Source organism: Equus quagga, chromosome 10 (assembly GCF_021613505.1).
Source record: "Equus quagga isolate Etosha38 chromosome 10, UCLA_HA_Equagga_1.0, whole genome shotgun sequence".
Lineage (NCBI taxonomy): Eukaryota > Metazoa > Chordata > Mammalia > Perissodactyla > Equidae > Equus > Equus quagga.
Window position 1 is genome coordinate 40,728,569 of NC_060276.1, and position 20,310 is coordinate 40,748,878.

At 38.2% G+C, this 20,310-nt stretch overlaps 1 long non-coding RNA gene across 2 annotated transcripts in view; it reads right to left on the minus strand.

Moving 5' to 3' along the window:
• The window catches only part of LOC124245269 (uncharacterized), a 37,003-nt gene that overhangs the window by 14,326 nt on the left and 2,367 nt on the right, over positions 1-20,310 (minus strand). For both annotated transcript variants that reach the window (XR_006890253.1, XR_006890254.1), the window contains exon 3: positions 18,128-18,267. This is a non-coding gene — a long non-coding RNA (uncharacterized LOC124245269). The remainder of the gene's footprint in view (positions 1-18,127; positions 18,268-20,310) is intronic.

Below are 20,310 nucleotides of genomic sequence, written 5' to 3' on the forward strand. Positions count from 1 at the left end.
TCGAAAGGTAGAAAGAAGAAGGAAGACCAGCTAGGGACCTTGGGAGCCAAAGAACAACACGGCAGTGAGTTCTCCGCATTATATCACTGCCTCAGATATTCCAGACTAGGTGCTGCAGAAGCAGGCAACCCAGAAGTGCCAACAATCACAAACAAAAACAGCCCCAAGAAAAGCCTGCTGTCTCTATACAACAGACAAGAAAAGGGGCAACCTCTCAAGACAGAAAGCCTTTGTGCAACAACGGCCCAACACCAACCAAACACCACAGGAAAGACAATAGCACTATCCCTAATTGGAGCATAAACTTCAACTCTCACTTGACTGTAATAAGGCACCCCTTTCCACTATCTGAGTTGGTATCAGAGAGACCATGCAGGAAACCATGACATTCATCTCCACCTGGTGGACATGAGCTTCTCACCCCAAAGAGTCAGACAAAGCTGAGTGGAGAACCTGGACTTTCACCCTCACTGGACAGTTAAGAGACAGCAACCTCCTTCCCCTACTAGTATGGTGTCACCAGAAGCTTTCCAAAACAGACAACTTAAACAAGATAGAGAGTCTCAAGTCATAACACCCAAAATGTTCTGGATACAATAAAAAAATCTCTATTCTATCCAAGAACCAGGAAGATCTCAAATTGAGAAAAGACAACAGATACCAATACTGAGATGACACAGATGTTGGAATTATCTGACAAGGATTTTAAAGTAGCCAACAGAAAAAATGTTTCAATAATTACAAACATGTTTTAAACAAATGAAAAAATATAAAGTCTCAGCAAAGAAACAGAAGATATAAGGAAGAACCAATTAGAAATTTTAGAACTGAAACGTACAATAACTGAAATTAAAAACCCAATGGATGGACTCAACAGCAGAATGGAGAAAAGAATTAGTGAACTTGAAGATAGAAAATAAAAGAAACTACACTATCAGAACAACAAAGAGAAAAAAGATTAAGAAAAAAAGAACAAAGCCCCAGGAACTCATGGGATGACAACAAAGGATCTAATATTCTTTTCATTTTTGTTCTGGAAGGAGAAGAGAAAGAGTGCATGGGTGAAAAAGTATTTGAAGAATAAAAACCAATACTCATCAAATCTAGCAAAAGACCTAAACCTACGTTTTCAAGAAGCTAAGTGAACCTAAAACAGAATAAGCCCAAATAAATTCATGAAAAGACACATCACAGTCAAACCTCAGAAAACTAAAGACAAAAAAATTCTTGAAATCAGGGAAAGAGAAGCAATGAATTATCTATAGGAGAAAAATGGTATGAAGGACAGCAAATTTCTTGTCAGAAATCATGTAGTCCAGAAAAAAGTGGCAAAACATTTTTCATGTGCCGAAATAAAGGCACTGTCAACCTCAAATTCTATGTCTGCTGAATTATCCTTCTGGAATTAATGGGGATAAAAAGGCATTCTCGAATGAAGGAAAACTAAGAAACTTTGTTACCAGCAGATACACTGTAAAGAATGGCTACAGGAAACAGAAAGGAATTGATAAAGAAATCTAGGAACATCTGGAAGGAAGAAAGTAGAAAAGCAAGCACAAAAATATACTTAAATATTTTCCTTTTCCTCTTGTGATTTCCAAATTCTATTTGATAGCTGAAGCAAAAGTATCACACTATCTGATGCGGTTCAATGTATGCAGAGGACATATTGAAGACTATATTACTACAAATGGTAGATGGTAAAGGGACTTTATTGACCACACCAGTGGAAAGAGCTGGGCATGCAGGCACTCACCGTTTGGGGCACCTCTTATTCATGAATGTGTGAATCAATGAGTGAATGAGAGACATCCTGAGATAAGGGCACATATTTTCCCCATATTCTAAGTAGACAGTTAGGAATCGAACATTACCTCCTTAGGTATTTGGTTACTTTGGCCTCAATGATCTTTTCTCTTTCCTTAAAAAATCTCTCTAAGGGCTGGCCCACTGGCATAGTGGTTAAGTTCACATACTCTGCTTCGGCGGCCTGGGGTTCAGATCCTGGGCATAGACCCACACATCGCTCATCAAGCCATGTTGTGGCAGTATCCCACATGCAAAGTAGAAGAAGACTGGCATAGATGTTAGCTCAGTGACAATCCTCCTCAAGCAAAAGGAGGAAGACTGGCAACAGATGTTAGCTCAGGGCAAATCTTCCTCACCAAAAAAAAAAAGAACAAAGAAAAAATAATCTCTATTGAAATGCAATGCTTTCCAGATGTTCCAAACTGTGCAAACACCACCTATTTCATTTTGTCAGATCTATTCCCTGGTTATTAGATACTTCTGCTCTAACCTCAAAGGACTCAGGGCAGCTTAGAAATCATCTTTTGCATCTTTGTTAATCCCTACCTTTGGTAAATTGGCAGAGAGATGAATTTAGAGATAAATGAAAAGGGCATTGTGGGTCTACCTGGTAAACCACTGATGTTACTCCCCCACAATCCAAAGCGATAGGGCCAACTGTGTATGTGGTAACATGTGCAGGTAACATGGTTGAAACCCAGAAACAAACCATCACATCCCAGAAAATCCTGTGCAGAGATTCTACTGAACAGTTGAAAAGATCAGGTAGTGTGGAAAATAGAAAAATGCAAATTTGAGTAAAGTATATAGAGCCCATGTGTCTACAACAGCGCGGTTACCCAACCATAAGGGGATGCTTGGTCAACAAATGAAGTTCTGTTTGGGGGGTGGTCGTGGTGTCAGATCTTCTGCAGAAATGATAAGTGCACCAAAGCAATATGTAAAAGATAGTGAAGAAGAATGTTAAATTTTGCCTAAACTTGTCAGAGCAGTGTGGTGCTTGATACAACTCACTAAGCTGGTAAAAGAAGGTGAGGCGACAAAGGAGGAGAAAAGCCTCACTGAGTGATCTCTGGGAGGATGCAGAGATGGAACAAACAAGAATGTAGAGAGAGTGCAACACATAGCTAGAATATTCTGGTTAAGAATATGACTCCTGGAGGTAGGCAGAAACTCACTGGCAGAGGGGAGGCCATGGGACCTGGGTCAGTGAGAAACTAAAGAGGGTGTATGATTTCCAGGCAGTGTGGGGGAACTATTAGGTATAAACTTTTCCCCTTGATGTCAGCTTCCTATTTTAATGGAGGTTGAGAGAGCTGAGTATCAACTCAGCTTCACTACTGTCAGTGCTCCAGGGTCTTCCCTTGCCGTCATGGAGCAGTGTCAGATGTGCAGGGCACTTCCCTTCTTACCAACACTTGCGTTATTTCAGTGTGTAAAGAGGCTACGTAGCATCCCATGGAAGCAAATGTGTTCCTTTCTTTATCGGTCCTAAACCTGAATGACCTCAGACCCCTGGAGTCTCCAGTCAGGCACCTCTGAGCCCTGTCTGCTCACCTGGGAGCCCCCACTCCTCACACCAGTCAGGCTGGACTCCCCGCCCCCTCCCTCCCATTCAGCTCCCGTAAGTCCTGCCCACTGTACCAGCCCAGCTCCTCTTTGAGGAGACTCTGACAACTCCAGTGAGCCCTTCCTTCTCTTTATAGATTAAGGAGGCTCTACAGAGGTCACCATAACTTCCACAAGGACCCGGACCATGTGAAACAATTACCATGACCTCTGCAGCCCCTGGGCCACTGGAGGTGTGAAGAATGACGGATGCTCAGTGAACACCTGTGTGATGGTGCAGATCACAGCAGGGAAAGGAACTCACCCTGAGGTGGCTCAGGCACTGGCACCCAGAGAGAGCTCCTGACTCTTGTTCTAGGGTCCCTCCCTGCAGACCCCCCGATCATCTCTTCCTGGAGCCTTAAGGAGGTCCCAGACTCCACGTTAAGTGCACTCCTGATGCGAACATGGGGGCACCAAGAGAGAACAGGAAAAGCACAATTATTCCATGGAAAAGATGAAGACTTTTCCCCCAGCCCAACTCCATACACTGCAAATCACAGAGATGGCACCAAATTTCCTACAGCATAGACAAGTGTGTGTAGTTCCCTTCTTACATTCCCAAATACTCACTAAAATATAGTAATTCTATTGAGATTAAGAAAAAACATCCCTGTTAAAGATTGGAAGAGTTGGAATTAGAAGGCAGCAAACATTGGTGTTGTGGATGACAAATACTGTGCTGGGATCTTGATGAAATTTTCCCTTTGAACTCCTCACAATGCTCCCTTGAATGTAAGGACCAGGAGACTTACTGATGTTAATTTAGTTAACACTGTTAACATATATATAAAGTTAGATCCTATATATATACTATATATAACAATAATAATAAATATATATTAAATAAGCAAGCTGGAAGATAACTGTGTTTGTAGGTAGTGAAAATGTGCAAAACAATATTAAATTTTGTTTAGGGAAGCTAAGAGAATAGATCTTATCATCAAAAATTTCTCATCAAAAATTTATACCTGGTGCTGGCCCCGTGGCCGAGTGGTTAAGTTCGTGTGCTCCGCTTCGGTAGCCCACAGTTTTGCTGGTTCAGGTCCTGGGCATGGACATGGCACCGCTCATCAAGCCATGCTGAGGTGGTGTCCCACACAGCACAACCAGAGGCACTCACAACTAGAATATACAACTATGAACCGGGGAGCTTTGGGGAGAAGAAGAAGAAGAAATAAAAAAAAAAAAAGATGGGCAACAGATGTTAGCTCAGGTGTCAATCTTTAAAAAAAAAAACTGTACCTATGTGTGGTGATGGATGTTAACCAGACTTGCTGTGGTGATCATTTCACAATATATACACCTATCAAATCATTATGTTGTACACCTAAAACTAATATGACGTTATATATCAATTATACCTCAACAAAAAAAGGCAATGCACACAAAAAGCAATATAAATTCCCAACAAATACTTGGAAATACACCAAAATAAATAAACAAATGAAATGAAAACGAATCATATTTAGTCAATCAGGTAAGCCATAAAATATAGAATATGGTCTCATTACGCAAAAGCATATATACACATCAACATGGGTTCATAGAGGTATGAGATTAAACATAAGTTAGTGTATTACATATAAAGAAAAAAATCTGGAGAATAAGTATCAATAAATTAACAGAAACTACCTTTGCATTATACAGGGGGAGAAGGTGAAGACAGAAAAGAGAGACAAAATAATTTAAACTTCTAATATACATTTGATATTGTTTGATATGTCAAACAACAAAAGAATTAATTGGTAGTGTGATAAATACTGAAAGGTGGAGTCGTGCCTGAGGGCCACTGGTGCACACCCTTAGGCAAAACAACGGTGTACTCACTGAATCTGAAACAGAAAGGCCACAAGCCTGGCATAGGCTGTGTGGGTTCTTTATCTCTTGGTAAGGAAGTGTTCCAGGTCCAAGGCCCATTCTTGTGTACCTGAGTTGAGGCTGAAAGAGTGTGCACATGAGACTTCCTTTTCCAACAGGGGGGAATTAGCAGGATCACCACTAGTGTATAGAAAATTCCAGAAGGCTTTGGCCTACACAATGGAATGCATACACTTCCTTTACTCCCTCTCATTACCTCACCCTTTGCCAAGTTCCCTTGAAGAGACTTTTACACCTGCAATTCTGACTCTGGTCACCAGGTGACATCTTTCTCCATTTTCTAAAAGTTATTTTTTTCCCAATGAAAAGGCATAATTTTTATAAACAGAAACAAAATGCTTTCCTCTAAGCAGATTATGAAACAATAAGTACTGAGTGATCACAACTCCCTTTGAAAAATTCATATATCTATAAAAAGATTGAGAGGACATTTACATAGTTTCCTTTTCTGCTTATTCCTGCATCTACATCTCATTAATTTCTTAATGTGTATTGGTTGTTTACTGTGTGCCAGGCACTGTCAGTGCAATTTGATATCTGCATCCCACATATTCCCTCTCTTGATCTGTAGATCTGCATAATTGCAAATGTCCACAAGAAGTAAGATGGATGTTAGCACCCACCCCATGCTGTATGACCTTGAATAGACTCCATTTCAAGCAAATTTAGTCCAACTTTCATCCAGAGTCCTGGAAACTCAGCATCTAAACAGGAAATCATGTAGTTGAGAGGGAGAAGTTGAACCTTGGGGAACTGCTGCACCTTGTAACCCACACCTCCCTCCTCTTGCATAGCACTAACAGGCTACTACCTTCTCACAGGACCTCCCACCAGATAGAGAGTGAAGGACAAGGTAACCGCTGTATGGTTTCAGTCTTGTTTCTTCTCATGGCAGGAACTACCTACGAGTTTTACTTTTTCCTTTAGCCCTTTGTTAGATCAGAGTGGTGGATTTCTGAACTGGGTTTACGCCTGCCTTATCTTTAGAGAGAGGTCCCTCCCACTTAGTATTCTGAGGTAACACGGAGTTTCTGCTTCACATTAAGACCTCCTCGCTCAGTTCGAGGGGCCTGGACCTAGATCCATAGGAGACAGAAAAGACTAGAGTCAGAGTTCTCAAATATAAGCACAGGACTATGATCCTTGCCCAAACATCTGATTCTCCTGATTTAGTGAAATGGTTTTTACAGATTTCTCACATCATATTCACCTCCTCTCAGGGTTTGTCTTAGATAGTCTGTGAGGAAACAGGCATTCTCATGCATTGCTAGAGATAATGTAAAATTCCTGTGGAGGGATTGATGCTATCCAGTAAAATTACATAGGTATTATAGGTATTTATTCTTGGAACCAGGAATCACTCTTCTAAGAATCTATCTCACAGAAACAATGCAAAAAGACAAAAAGGCATAAGTACAAAACCATCCCTGGCAGAACAATTCATATCAGCAGAAGACTAGAAACATGACAGATGTCGACCCATAAGGGACTGGTTGAATAATCTAAGCTACATCTACATCCTAGAGTACCATGCAGCTATAAAAGCAATGAGGACTCCCTCTCTGTACTGCTATGGAGTGATCTCCAGGATACACTGTTTAGTGAAAAACAAGGTGTAGAAAAGTATGTAGAGCTGCTCCTGTCCAATACAGTAGCCATTAGCCAGACATAGCATTTAAATTTAATAAATGAAATTTAAATAAAATTGTAAACTCAGTTCCTCACTAGGATTCACCATATTTCATTCTGGACGGTGTAGATACAAAACATTTTCATTTCCACAGAAATTTCTATTGGAGTGCATTGATGTAGAATATGCCACATTTTACCTATGAACAGAGGTGAAGACTAATATACATGTTATATTTGCTAATATTTTAAAAACTAGAGGGATAAACAAAAACTGATAAAAATGATTACCTATAAGGTGATGGAGGAACAGCCCAGGATGGAAGCCAATGATGTATATATTCTCTTAAAAATATATCTATATATAATATAATTTTTAAAAATCTCTTAAAACAGTGTTTTTGGTTTCTGGTCTGGCATGTAAGAAGTTGGAAGTTGACATACTATTCTAATAAGTTAAAAAGCCGAATAACCTGAAAAAAATCAACAACTCTTCTTAGATCCATAAGAGAAGTGAGGTCCTAAATATCAACCTAAAATTCTGTACCCTGTGAAATTATCCTTCAAAGGAGAAATAAAGACTTTCTCAGAAAAACAAAAATTGAGGGAATTCGTTGCCAGTAGATGTGCCTTGCAAGAAATGTTAGAAGTTTTTTAGAGACAAGGAAAACGATATAGGCCGAAAACTCAGATCTACATAAAGAAAGGAAAAGCACTGGAAAGGAATAAGTGAAGGAAAAATAAAAACTTTTATTTTTTTAATTCTTAATTGATCTAACAAGTAACAATTTGTTCAAAATAATAACAGCAGGACTGTATTTGGCTATCCACATTTATTATATACTTATGTATAAGTGAAATAAATGACAGCAATGATACAGGGATAAGAGGGAGGAATTAGGATCACTTGGTTATTATAAAGTACTTGCATTACCCATGAAGCTGTATAATGTTATTTGAAAGTGGTATACTGCAAACTCTAGGGCAACCATTTTAAAAAGTATAATGGATATGCTAAGAAAGGAGAGAAAATGGAATAATATAAAGTGTTCAATTAAAAGCACAAAATGCAGAAAAAGAGTGGGAAAAAATAGAAATAGAGAACAAGGGCAATAAATAGAAAATAGTAACAAATATGGTAGATATTAATCCAACTATACCAATAATCACTTTGAACATCAAAAGTCTAAATGGGAAGGTGGTCAAAAGATACAAATTTCCAATTATAAGATAAATAAGTACTAGGGATGTAATGTAAAAATTGATGACTATAGCTAACACTACGATATGACATATAGGAAAGTTGTTAAGAGAGTAAATCCTAAGATTTCTCATCACAAAGAGAAATTTTTTTCCCTTCATTCTTTTCTTTTTATTGTATCTATATGAGAAGATGTATATTAGCTGAAACTATTGTGGTAATCATTTCACAATATATGTAAATAAAACCATCATGCTGTATGCCTTAAACTTATATAATGATGTCAATTATTTCTCAATAAAACTGGAAAAAAAAGATTTATCCTTTATCTTTACCTTCAGGGGAATCATTGTATAAATGTGGATATCTTTCAGTATGGCTCTCCACTTTCAAGGGTCAAATCTCTTCCAGTTTTTGTCTGCTTATGATCATTCTTCAGAATAGTCAGTTTTTTTATTATTTCCAGAGTTTATAGTTGTTATCTGTGAAGTTAGTCTAATAAAAGCACTAAAACAGTATAACCAAAACAAACTAAAAGGTCTAAATGTACCAATTAAAAGACAGATATTATCAGAGTGGTCCAAAAAGCAAGACCCAACAATATGTTATCTACAAGAAATCTACTTTAAATATAATGACACATACAGATTAAAAGTAAATGGATGGAGAAAGATATACCATGCTAACACTAATTAAAAGAAAGTGAGAGTAGCTATATTAATTTTAGACAGAGCGGACTTCAGAGTAAGGAAAGTTATCAGCGATAAAAAGGGCATTACATAGTGACAAAGGGATCCGTTCTCTAAGAAGACACAATGAGTCTTAATGTATATGTGCTTAACAACAGAGTGTCAAAATTTGTGGGGCAAAAACTGATAGAACTGCATGTAGATATAGATGAATTCACTATTATATTTGGACATTTCAAGAGCCCTCTATCAAAAATTGACATATTTGGCAGGCAGAAAATTAATAAAGCAATAGTTGAACTTAACAGCACCATCAATCAACTGAATATAATGGACATCTATAGACTACTTAATCCAACAACAGCAGAATATACATTCTTCTCAAGCTCACCTGGAACATTCCTTAAGATAGATCACATTCTGGGCCATAAAACACATTGAGCAAATTTAAAAGAATAGAAATCACACAATGCCTGCTTTCAGACCACAATGGAATTAAACTAGGAATCAATAACAGAAAGATAGCTGGAAAATACCAAATACTTGGAGATTAAATAACACATGAGTCAAAGAAGAAATCTGAAGATAAATTTAAAAGTATTTTGAACTAATGAAAACGAGAACTTATCAAAATTTGTGGGATGCAGTGAAATCAGTGCTTAGAGAAAAATTTATAGTGGTCAATGCATATATTAGAAAAGAATAAAGAACTAAAATCAATAATCTAAGTTTCTACTTTAGAAAACCAGAAAAAAAGGAGAGCAAATTAAACCCAAAGTAAGTAGAAGAAAAGAAATAATAAAACTCAGAGCAGAAATCAATAAAATTGAAACAAGAAATCAATAGAAAAAAACAATGAAACCAAAAGCTGATTCTTTGAAAAGATCGATAAAATTGATAAGCCTCTAGCCTGGCTCACTAAGAAAATATAAAAGAGGACACAAATTACTAACATCAGAAATGAGAAAGGGACAACACTACAAATCCCATGGACATTAAAATGATAATAAAGGACTACTATGAACATCTCTATAACCACAAATTTGATAACCTAGGTGAAACAGACCAATTCCTGAAAGACACAATCTGCCAAAACTCACACAACAAATGGACAATCAGAGTAGGCATATATCTATTAAAGAAATTGAATCAATAATTAATAACCTTCCAAAACAGAAAGCATAAGGCCCAGATGGGTATGCTGGTGAATTCTACCAAACATTTAAGGAATAAATTATACAACTTCTCTACAAACTCTTTCAGAAGATAGAAGCAGAGGGAATATTTCCTAATTCATTCTATGAGGCCAGTATTACCCTAATACCAAAACCACACAGAGACATCACAAGAAAAGAAATCTACAGACCAATGTCTCCCATGAACACAGATGTAAAAATCCTCAACAAAATATTAGCAAATCAAATCCAACAATGTATAAAAAAATCATTCACCATGATTAAGTGAGATTTATACCAGCTATGCAAGGCTGGTTCAAAATTCAGTTAATGTAATCCATTACACCAATAAGCTAAAAAATAAAAATTACACAATCATAGCAAGAGATGCAGAAAAAGCATTTGACAAAATCCAACACCCACTCATGATGAAAACCCTCAGTAAACTAGGAATAGAGGGGAACTGCCTCAAATTGATAAAAAAAAATCTACAAAAAACTTACAGGTAACTTCATACTTAATGGTGAGAAGCTTGAAGATTTCCCATTGAGATGAAGAATGAGACAAGGATGTCCCCTTTTACCACTACTTGTCAGCATTATACTGAAAGTCCTAGCTAATGCAATAAGACAAGAAAAGGAAATAAAAGGTATACATATTGGGAAGGAAGAAACAAAACTGTCTTTCTTCACAGATGACATGATTGTCTATGGAGAAAATCTAAAAGAATCAATAAAAAAACTCCTGGAACTAACAAGCAATTATAGCACGGTTGCAAGAAACAATGTAAATATACAAAAGTCAACAGCTTTCCTATATACCAGCAATCAACAAGTGGAATTTAAAATTAAAAACACAATAACATTTATATTAGCACCTCTAAAGTGAAATCTTGAAGTATTTTTAATGAAACATGAAGTATAAATCTAATGAAATATGTGCAAGATCTATATGAAGAAAACTACAAAACTCTGATTAATGAAATCAAACAAGAACCAAATAAATGGAGAAAAATGTCATGTTCATGGACAGGAACGCTCAATATTGTCAAGATGTCAGTTCTTCCCAACTTAATCTATAGATTCAATGCAATCCCAATAAAAATCTCAGGAAGTAATTTTGTGGGTACAAAAAACTGATTCTAAAATTGATATGGAGAGGCAAAAGACTCAGAATAGCTAACACTATATTTGAGGAGAAGAACAAAGTTGTAGGACTGACACTACCAGACTTCAAGACTTACTATAAACCTATAGTAATCAAGACAATGTGTATTGGTGAAAGTATAGTCAAACAGATAGATGGAACAAAATAGAGAGCCCAGAGATAGACCTACATAAATATAGTCAACTGTTCTTTGAAAAAGGAGGAAAGACAATACAATGGAGCAAAGATAATCTCTTCAACAAAAGGTGCTGGAAAACTGCACATCTGCATGCAAGAGAATGAATTTAGACCTTACACTCTTCACAAAAATTAACTCAAAATGGATCTTAGAGCTAAATACAAAGAAGGTAACATAGGAAAAAATCTAGATGACCTTGGGTATGGCAATGAATTTTTAGATACAATACCAAAAGCATGATCCATATAAGAAATAACTCATAAGCTGGACTTCATTAAAATAAAAATCTTCTGCTCTATAAAAGAAAATGTCAAGAGAATGAGAAGACAAGCCATGGACTAGAATAAAACATTTGCAGAAGACACATCTGATAAAGGACTGTTATCTAAAAATACAAAAAGAGTTCTTAAAATACAACAATAAGAAAACAAACAACTCGATTAAAAAATGGGCCAAAGGCCTTAACAGACATCTCACCAAAGAAGATACACAGATAGGAAGTAAGCAAATGAAAAGATGCTGCCCGTCATGTATCATTACAGAAATGCAAATTAAAATAACAACGAGATACCACCATACACCTGTTAGAATGACCAAAATCCAGAACACTGATAACACCAAATGCTGGAAAGGATGTTGAGTAACAGGAACTCTCATTCATTGCTGGCGGGAATGCAAAATCGTATTGGAAGACAGTCTGGCAGCTTCTTAAAATCTAAACATCCTCTTACCATGTGATCCAGCAGTCACATTCTTTCGTATGTACCAAAAGGAGCCGAAGACTTGTTTGCACACAAAAAACCTCCACGAGGATGTTTATGGCAGCTTTATTCATAATTGCCAAAACCTGGAAGCAACTAAGATGTCCTTCCGTAGGTGACTGAATAAATAAACTGTGATACATCCAGACAATGGAATATTACTCAGCGCTAAAAAGAAACGAGCTATCAAGCCATGAAGACATGGAGGAACCTTAAATGCATATTATTAAATGAAATAAGCCAATATGAAAAGGCTACATACTGTATGATTCCAACTATATTATATGACATTTTAGAAAAGGCAAAACTATGGAGACAATAAAAACATCAGTGGTTGCCAAGGGTTATAGTAGGAGGGATGAACTGGTGGAGCACAAAGTTTTAGGGCAGTGAAACTACTCTGTATAATACTATAACGGTAGACACATGTCATTACACATTTTTCCAAACCCATAAAATGTACAACACCAAGAACAAACCCTGATGTAAACTATAGACTTTGGGTGATAATAATGTGCTAATATAGGTTCTTCAAGTATAACAAGTTTATCACTCTGGTGGGGGATGTTGATAATGCGAGAGGCTATGCATGTGTGGGGTAGAGGGTATATGGAAAATCTCTATACCTTCTGCTCAATTTTTCTGTGCCTAAAACTGCTGTAAAAAATAAAGCCTTAAAAATAATAAAATATATATGATATATATTTGCTGGCTCCATGCGGTAAAAAGGTCAAGAAACAATGGCCATTCAAGTAGCAATGAGCACTTCTAGTACCCTGACTGAATCCTCTGAGATGATTTCCCACTGAAAGGAACCAGGCTTCCTTGGAGAAATGGCTGATTCCAGGTGTGGGGTAGAAATTGTATCAGATAAGTCTGGACAAAACTATCATACCAGAAAGCATGTCAAAAAGACTCAGAAGCCAAGCTGATGGAATTCCCACTGCCCAAACATAGAACATTTTGAACATCAAAATGATTAATGACTGCAATGGATTAAAAAATATCAGGGGCCAGCCCTGGGGCCGAGTGGTTAAGTTCGCACGTTCCACTTTGGCGGCCCAGGGTTTCGCTGGTTTGGATCCTAGGTGTGGACATGACACCGCTCATTAAGCCATGCTGAGGTGGTGTCCCACATGCCACAACTAGAAGGACCCACAACTAAAAAGATATGCAACTATGTACTGGGGGGCTTTGGGGAGAAAAAGGAAAAAAAATAAAATCTTTAAAAAATATCAAATATAAACATCTATGAGTTCATGATGACACTCCAACAAAAAGCAAAACCAAACCAAACCAATTCACTGCTCACCTTTGGAGGATCCTAGTGAAACAAATCATTATTTTGAAAAGTGGAAATACTGCAAAAGAATTACACATTCATCTTTCCCTTCCTGTGTGAACCAAGTTCAGCATAACCTAAAAGTTGATGAGGTTAAGTTTCTTTTATAGAAGAATTTCAGCTAATGAATACAGAAGAAATCAGAATTAGAACATTACTATTTTGCAACCTTTAATGAAATGCAGACCCAGGCAATGATCTTCAGAGATTGCATAAAACCTGAGGTGAAAAGATCATGGGAAACTTTATAATCGCTGGATCAGGCTGAGAACACTTGAACTCAGTGATCAATCTTAACATCACAAGAGGAGAAACAACTAGACACAATGAGCCCAATGGTGTAATACCATAGGAATAAACACCACCACATCTAAGGCACTTTTGCCAAAAACCCTGAATCTGAACAAGCCTCTGAACCTAATTATCAACTTAAAGGCAATATGAGGGGCCAGAGGAATAGAATAAATGACATAAGCTGATACAATCAGCAAAATCCAAAATTCAAACTCCACAGGACAAAGATCCAGTTTCTTCAGCAAATAAATTGGAAGGTTAAAAAAAGGATGGACCTTCTTTAGATTAAAAGAGACTAAACACTTCATAGAGAGTTGAAGAGAAATTAAAACAGTAAAGTTAAAATTAAAACCACAATGATATACCACTACATGCCCACCAGAACAACAAAATGAAAAAGATGGAAAATACAAAGTGTTGGCAAGTTGGAGAAACTGAACTCTCACCCTGTTGGTGGGAACACAGATTGGAACAACCACTTTGAAAAACTGCTTGACAGTGTCCATTGAACTCAACACATACTCTATGACTTAGAAATGTCACTCTTTAGTATATGTTGAAGAGAAATGAAAATAAATGTCCGTTGAAAGATATGTGGAAGAATGTTCATAATAAGTCAAAAACTTAAAAATACATAAATACCCAAAATGGCTACATATATTGTGAAATATTCACATAACGTAATACCATACACCAATGAGAATTACAATCTACAACTGTAGACAACAATAAGGTAAATCACACACACCTTATGTTGACTGAAAGGAGCCAGAAACAAAAAGTACATGCTGCGTGATTGCAGAAATTTTTCTTCTAACCTCTCAATAGAGTCTAGGGAAGGAGAGGATAATCAACACCTTATTTCTTTTTATTTGAAGATGCTAGCATCTTCTTCTATTACCTGAAGAGTAACCTCAGAGAAGGGCGAATCCTCTGAGTCCTTGAAAAGTGATTCACTATACACAGGAACAAGGCTAGTGCCATGTGTGACGGACAGGCAACTGGGTGTGAGACAGGAGACACTCCTGGCCCCAGGGGCAGACCTAACCCACGAACTCTGGGTGACCTCGGGTAAGTCACCACACCTCCTCTGGCCTCACCTATCAAAGGGGGGTCAGACCAGCCCTGCTCCCCAACCAACAAAAACTGGAGCACAGAGCGATGTGATTCCCATCTGAAAAGCACTGAGTTCATAAAAGAGAAAAGAATCCACCATGGAAGTCCAAGGAATTATTTTAACAGCCAAGTTGTCTAATGTATAGTAACTATAATGATTATTCCCTTTTTCTGTTTTTATAATTATTGCCCTTGACAAAGATTCTCTCCCTGAGCAAACTCTAGCCAGACTCTTCTTTGCCATCTTCTCGACTAGGCCTCAACTCTGGCTAATAAAAGTCTTGAACAAAATACTAACATCGTTTCTAACAGCTCAAGGCCACATTCCTAAGATGACCCTAAATGTCCTTAAAATGATTGCCTGAGAAAACTCAAGGCTGCCAGAACAATTTACTGTTTGTTCCAGCCAACACGTGAAGACAGGGCCTCTGTCTCCCAGCCTCTGTGGGAGGGGAGAAATCTAACTTCAATACGTGCCACTTAGCAAACCCAGATGGGTTTCACATAGATGAACACATCCTTCTTGCTTTTTGTAATTTTTCATTTCCCTGACTCTACTGAGCCCCTACTCACCCCCACCCTATTCCCTCATACTCCCTTTAAAATGTCCAGTCACGTCTGTACAAACTGAAGTTGAGAACAGTTCATGCTGGACTCTTTTCCCTGTTGCAATAGTATATTACTGATTAAAATGTGTCCTTACCACTTTAACCAGTAGGGGCTGGATTTGTTCATCTTTGACACACTTTTGTTTCTATAATTATTACCTTTTAGTTTTTCTTAAATAATTACCAGCTGGTAGAGGGCCCTTGGAAAATCTCAAAGGATTTGTCTCTAACCTTGTAAAAGAGTGATGTTAAAATAATTAGGTTTATTTGATATATTATAGTGTGTGGGAAGCATTGTCAAATAAGTGATGATAAACCTTCTTTAGGTTATATTTGTATGGATATATGTTATTAATATAAATATTTCAAAACTGTATGAAGTTCAGTTCCGTTGATGTCAATACCCTTGATGTTCATGATGTGTTCAGCATCATGTTATCAGTCATAATTCTGGTTATTATGTTAAAATATTGTATGTCACTGAAATAAACAAATTTCCCTGTCAATTAAAAAAAAATACCAGCTGGTAAATGGCAAAACACCTACTGAAACATAGTTTCCACCCAAAGAGATATGGATGGCCCCAATTCAACACCATGAACGAGCATAGTTCAAAACAAGTCTTTTTCTTCTTTCTAAGCGTACTGTTTAGGTGTGGGGTCTGGACAAAGACTGGATCCAACCCATAGTTCTGCCACGTAAAAACTGTGTGAGTTTGAATACTTTTACTTCATCTTACAGTCACTCAATTGCCTCATGTATAAAATGGGGATTATGTAGTACTTTCTGTAGAAGACAAACATTTTAAAACAAGTATTGCTTTGTGTTTTGGTCTTTACAAGGATATATTTGAATATCCATCATTTGAATAATTTCTACTGCAGAGACATTGGGATACCTAGCTCTCCGTGATCTTAGGAAATTGAAAGAACCTCTCTGTGCTTCAGTTTCCTCTTCTGTAAAATAAGGAAAACAATCATCCCCATGTCATGGGTTGTTGTTGTGAGGATTAATCGAGTCAATACACAAAAACACTTACAACACTGCTAAGCACACAGTAACAGCTCAACAAACGTTAGCTGTTTTGAACAAATACAAGAGGAGATTTTTATAGTTTATAGTTTGTATGTGTGTTTAAAAAAGCTTAATAGTCTTATGACTGAATCCTATTCACCAAATGATGCACGTTTTAAATCACTAACTTTCACTATAACCACTGGTGGATGACCTAACTCATTATGATGAAAACGTCTCAAAAGCACTTGGAACAACAGGTCTCAGGAAACAGCGCCACCGTTTGTGCACGTGGCGGAACAAGAAGGTGAGAGCTCATCCAGGATCCTGCCTTATCCTCACAAACCGCTCACACACAGCCACTGCAGGTCCTGCCTGCCCCACCTCCTACATGCCCTGTCCAGGGCCATCCCGTCCTCTGCACACTGCTGCAGCACTGGGCCAATCCACCCTCGTCCCTCCCCCGGACTTCTGCAAGATCCCCCTAATGGTTATCCCCACAGCTCTCCTGTCCCTCTCCAGTCCATGCTCCACAGTGGCCAGAGTCACCTTGTGAGCACATGAATCAGAGCATGTCACCCCCATACTCTACTCCTCCACCCTTAGAATAAACTCCAAACTCCTTACACGGCCCAAATGATGTGGCTCCTGTCTGCCATTTGACCTCATCTGCCACCATCTGCACTTTGTCTGCCAGGCTCCAGCCACTCTAGCTTGTCATCTGCTCCTGGAACACCTGGAGCTTTCCCACATCACAAGGCCTCTGACCAAAAGGCCTGTCCAGGCCTGGCTGACTCTTGTCGTTCAAGACTCAGTTCAAATGTCACTACCAGAGAAAGAGCTTCACTGACAACCCATCTACAATAATCTCTGTCCTTGTCATTTCTACTCTATTAATGTTTACTTTCTTCAAAGCACTCATCCCCATATGGAATTGCAATCCTTATTGATTTATTTACCTGCTCATTGCCAGTTTTCCCAAACTAGACTCAAACTCCAGGGACCCTGCCTGTCTTGTTCTCTGAGCTGTGACCTCAGTGCCTAGTTCAGTGCCTCACACATAGATCACTGACTTAATATTACATAAATGAAGGAAGTGCTACCTATCTGACATTCCAGAGAGGACAAAGATATTTAAAGCTGCATTGCAGAAGAAGTTGACAAGGAAATTACACATCAAAGGATTCAAACTTTTAAAAAGTGTTTGTTGCAAATCCATAGCAGTGCTTTTTAAACTTGGATGAGTACCAGAAACAACTGGAAATATTACTCAGAATGGAGACACCTCCCATTCCATGTCCCTCTTTTTGCTTCAGCAGACCTAGGGTGGGCCCACAAACCTGCAATTTTAACAAGCGCTTCCTGATGATTTTAATGAAGTGGTCCAAGGACCACACTTCGAGAAATCCTAACCTAAAGAGCTGATGTTTGTGTGCTATTAATTTGATGTCTACCACGCAGAGTTCATGATATCTGGGGTGTCTCTGTTAACGTAATTACTCTAAAGTTCACTGATTCTTCCTCCCACCTACGACCACGGATTGCTTTCCCACATGGGATCACACTTAAACTCCAGAGTATTCCTGGGTGGCCGGCAGCAGTGGGTACTGTCATCCTGCTGTATAGACGGGACTGGTGGAAGGTGAGTGACTTACCTACAGTGTCCCAATGACGGGACTCTGATCTCCTTACTCTTGCTCCAGGAACCTGTCTGCACACTCGACATCACACTTGGTTCTTCTCTGTCAGCTCCTGCTTCTGAGGCTCAGAGTCCACACCCTCCTCTGACGGTCCACTAGAAGGAGAGTCAGGGGATAAGACGGCACATGGACTGGAGTAAAGTGAGAGGATGGGAAAGCACATGAACACGGGGAAAGGGGTAAGGATGTCCTTGCCTGTCTCCACTTGTCCACTGGAAGCTGTGCAATGATGCTTCGCCTCTTCCCCAGCTCCATCACACAGCCCCACCCACACACGCAGTGACACTGAAGCTCATACATCACAGAAATGGGGGCTTATCCCTGCTGGTTGTTACATGTCCAAATATTCTCTCTGGTAGTCATGCTATTATGTTATGTCAGAGGCATCACACTGACAGAATGAAGGAGGGAATGCTGGAATGGGGAACTAACATTTGCTGAGGGCCTACTAAATGCCACGTGCTGTAGGTTGTTATTTTCAGACTTTTTCTCTTCATTTTCTCAAAGTAATGCTCTGAGGTGGGCATCATAATTTCCTTCCTACAGAGTAGGAGAGAGTCTCAGAGAGCAAAGTACATATTCAAAGAATTCTAAAGAGGTGTCAAGTGGACATAGAAACCAACTTGAAGGGGCTTTCACTGGCCAATTCTGGGACAATTTGAGCATCAAAATAAATAATTATAGCATCAGATGGTAACCCTTTGAGCAAAATAGGAATTTAAGTCATACTGATATAAATAAAAACTATATACAAATAAGGAGAAAAAGCTCTACCTCTAGTCAAATTTCAACAAATAAACTTGCAAGAAATGAGGAAATTAGAGAAGCAATATTTGACAACTATCATAGTAAGAAATGCTTCAGGCTGGAATTACAAAACAAGGCTGAATCTGCACCAAATTCCACAGCAGTTACTGAGTCACCATGGTAACCATGCTGGCCAAGCTGGAATAAAACAACCACCACTGTGAGTTGGTTCGTATTATCTGCTAGGAAGTGAACAGGACGGACACGACCACAGTAATTAACCTCAAGTATTCCTCACAATAAACATTCCTGGCAGCTTCAGCAATACACATATAGATATATACATACTCATATATGTACATGCTCTCTCCTGCTATCTGTCTCACCACCCAAGAACCCAGGAATTCAGTGAGGTGAATTTGCTGGGGGGCAAAAAAGAAAAACCCCACAATTCAACTGGTTCAATTCTAACTACACATATAAAGTTGAAAGCTACCATAACTATTTTCTTTTAGTGATTGATTTTTCTGGAGAAGACCTGTAAAATTGTCTATGTGACGTTTTTCTCCTTAGTTTCAGTACATTGCCAATAATGTCTAAACGCTGATATAGAAACACAGTCAAATGCATTTTATGCATCAAGTAGCATTTCTTTCCTAGAGCAGCCTTTGCTTTCGACCAAAAAGATCCCCCAGTGGCTATTGTTAAACATTTGGCTGCTGACAGTTTAGTGAAAACATAATAATTGGGACCTGTAATCACAAAATAATGCCATTTACAATGGCAGTAATTACAAAATAATGCCATCAAAAAGTATGAAATACATATGGATAATCTGTGCACAGAGGTGCAAGTCCTGTTCACCGAACATTACAAAACACTGCTCAGTGAAATTAAAGAAGACCTAAATAAATGGAGAGACAACTGTTTTCAGGGGTTGGAAGATTCAGTATTGTTAAGATGTCACTTCTCCCCAAATTGATCTATATTCAATGCAATCCCAACAAAAATTTTAGCAAATATATATTTTTAAAAAATTGACAGGCCAACTCTGAAGTACATGTGGAAATGCAGAGGACTTAGACTATGAAAAACAACTTTAAAAAAGAAGAAGAAAGTTGGAGGATGAATACTCTCAGATTTGCAGACTCATTATAAACCTACAGTAATCAAGACAGTGTGCTATTGTAATCAAGGTAGATAAGTAGATTGAAGGAAAAGAACAAAGTGTCTAGAAATAGATGCACACATATACGGACAACTGATTTTCGAAAAAGGGGCAAAGGCAATTCAGTGAAGAAATGATAGTCTTATCAACAAATGGTGCTGGGACAAGTGGATATTACATACACAAATATAAACTGTGATCCATATATCAAACCATATATAAA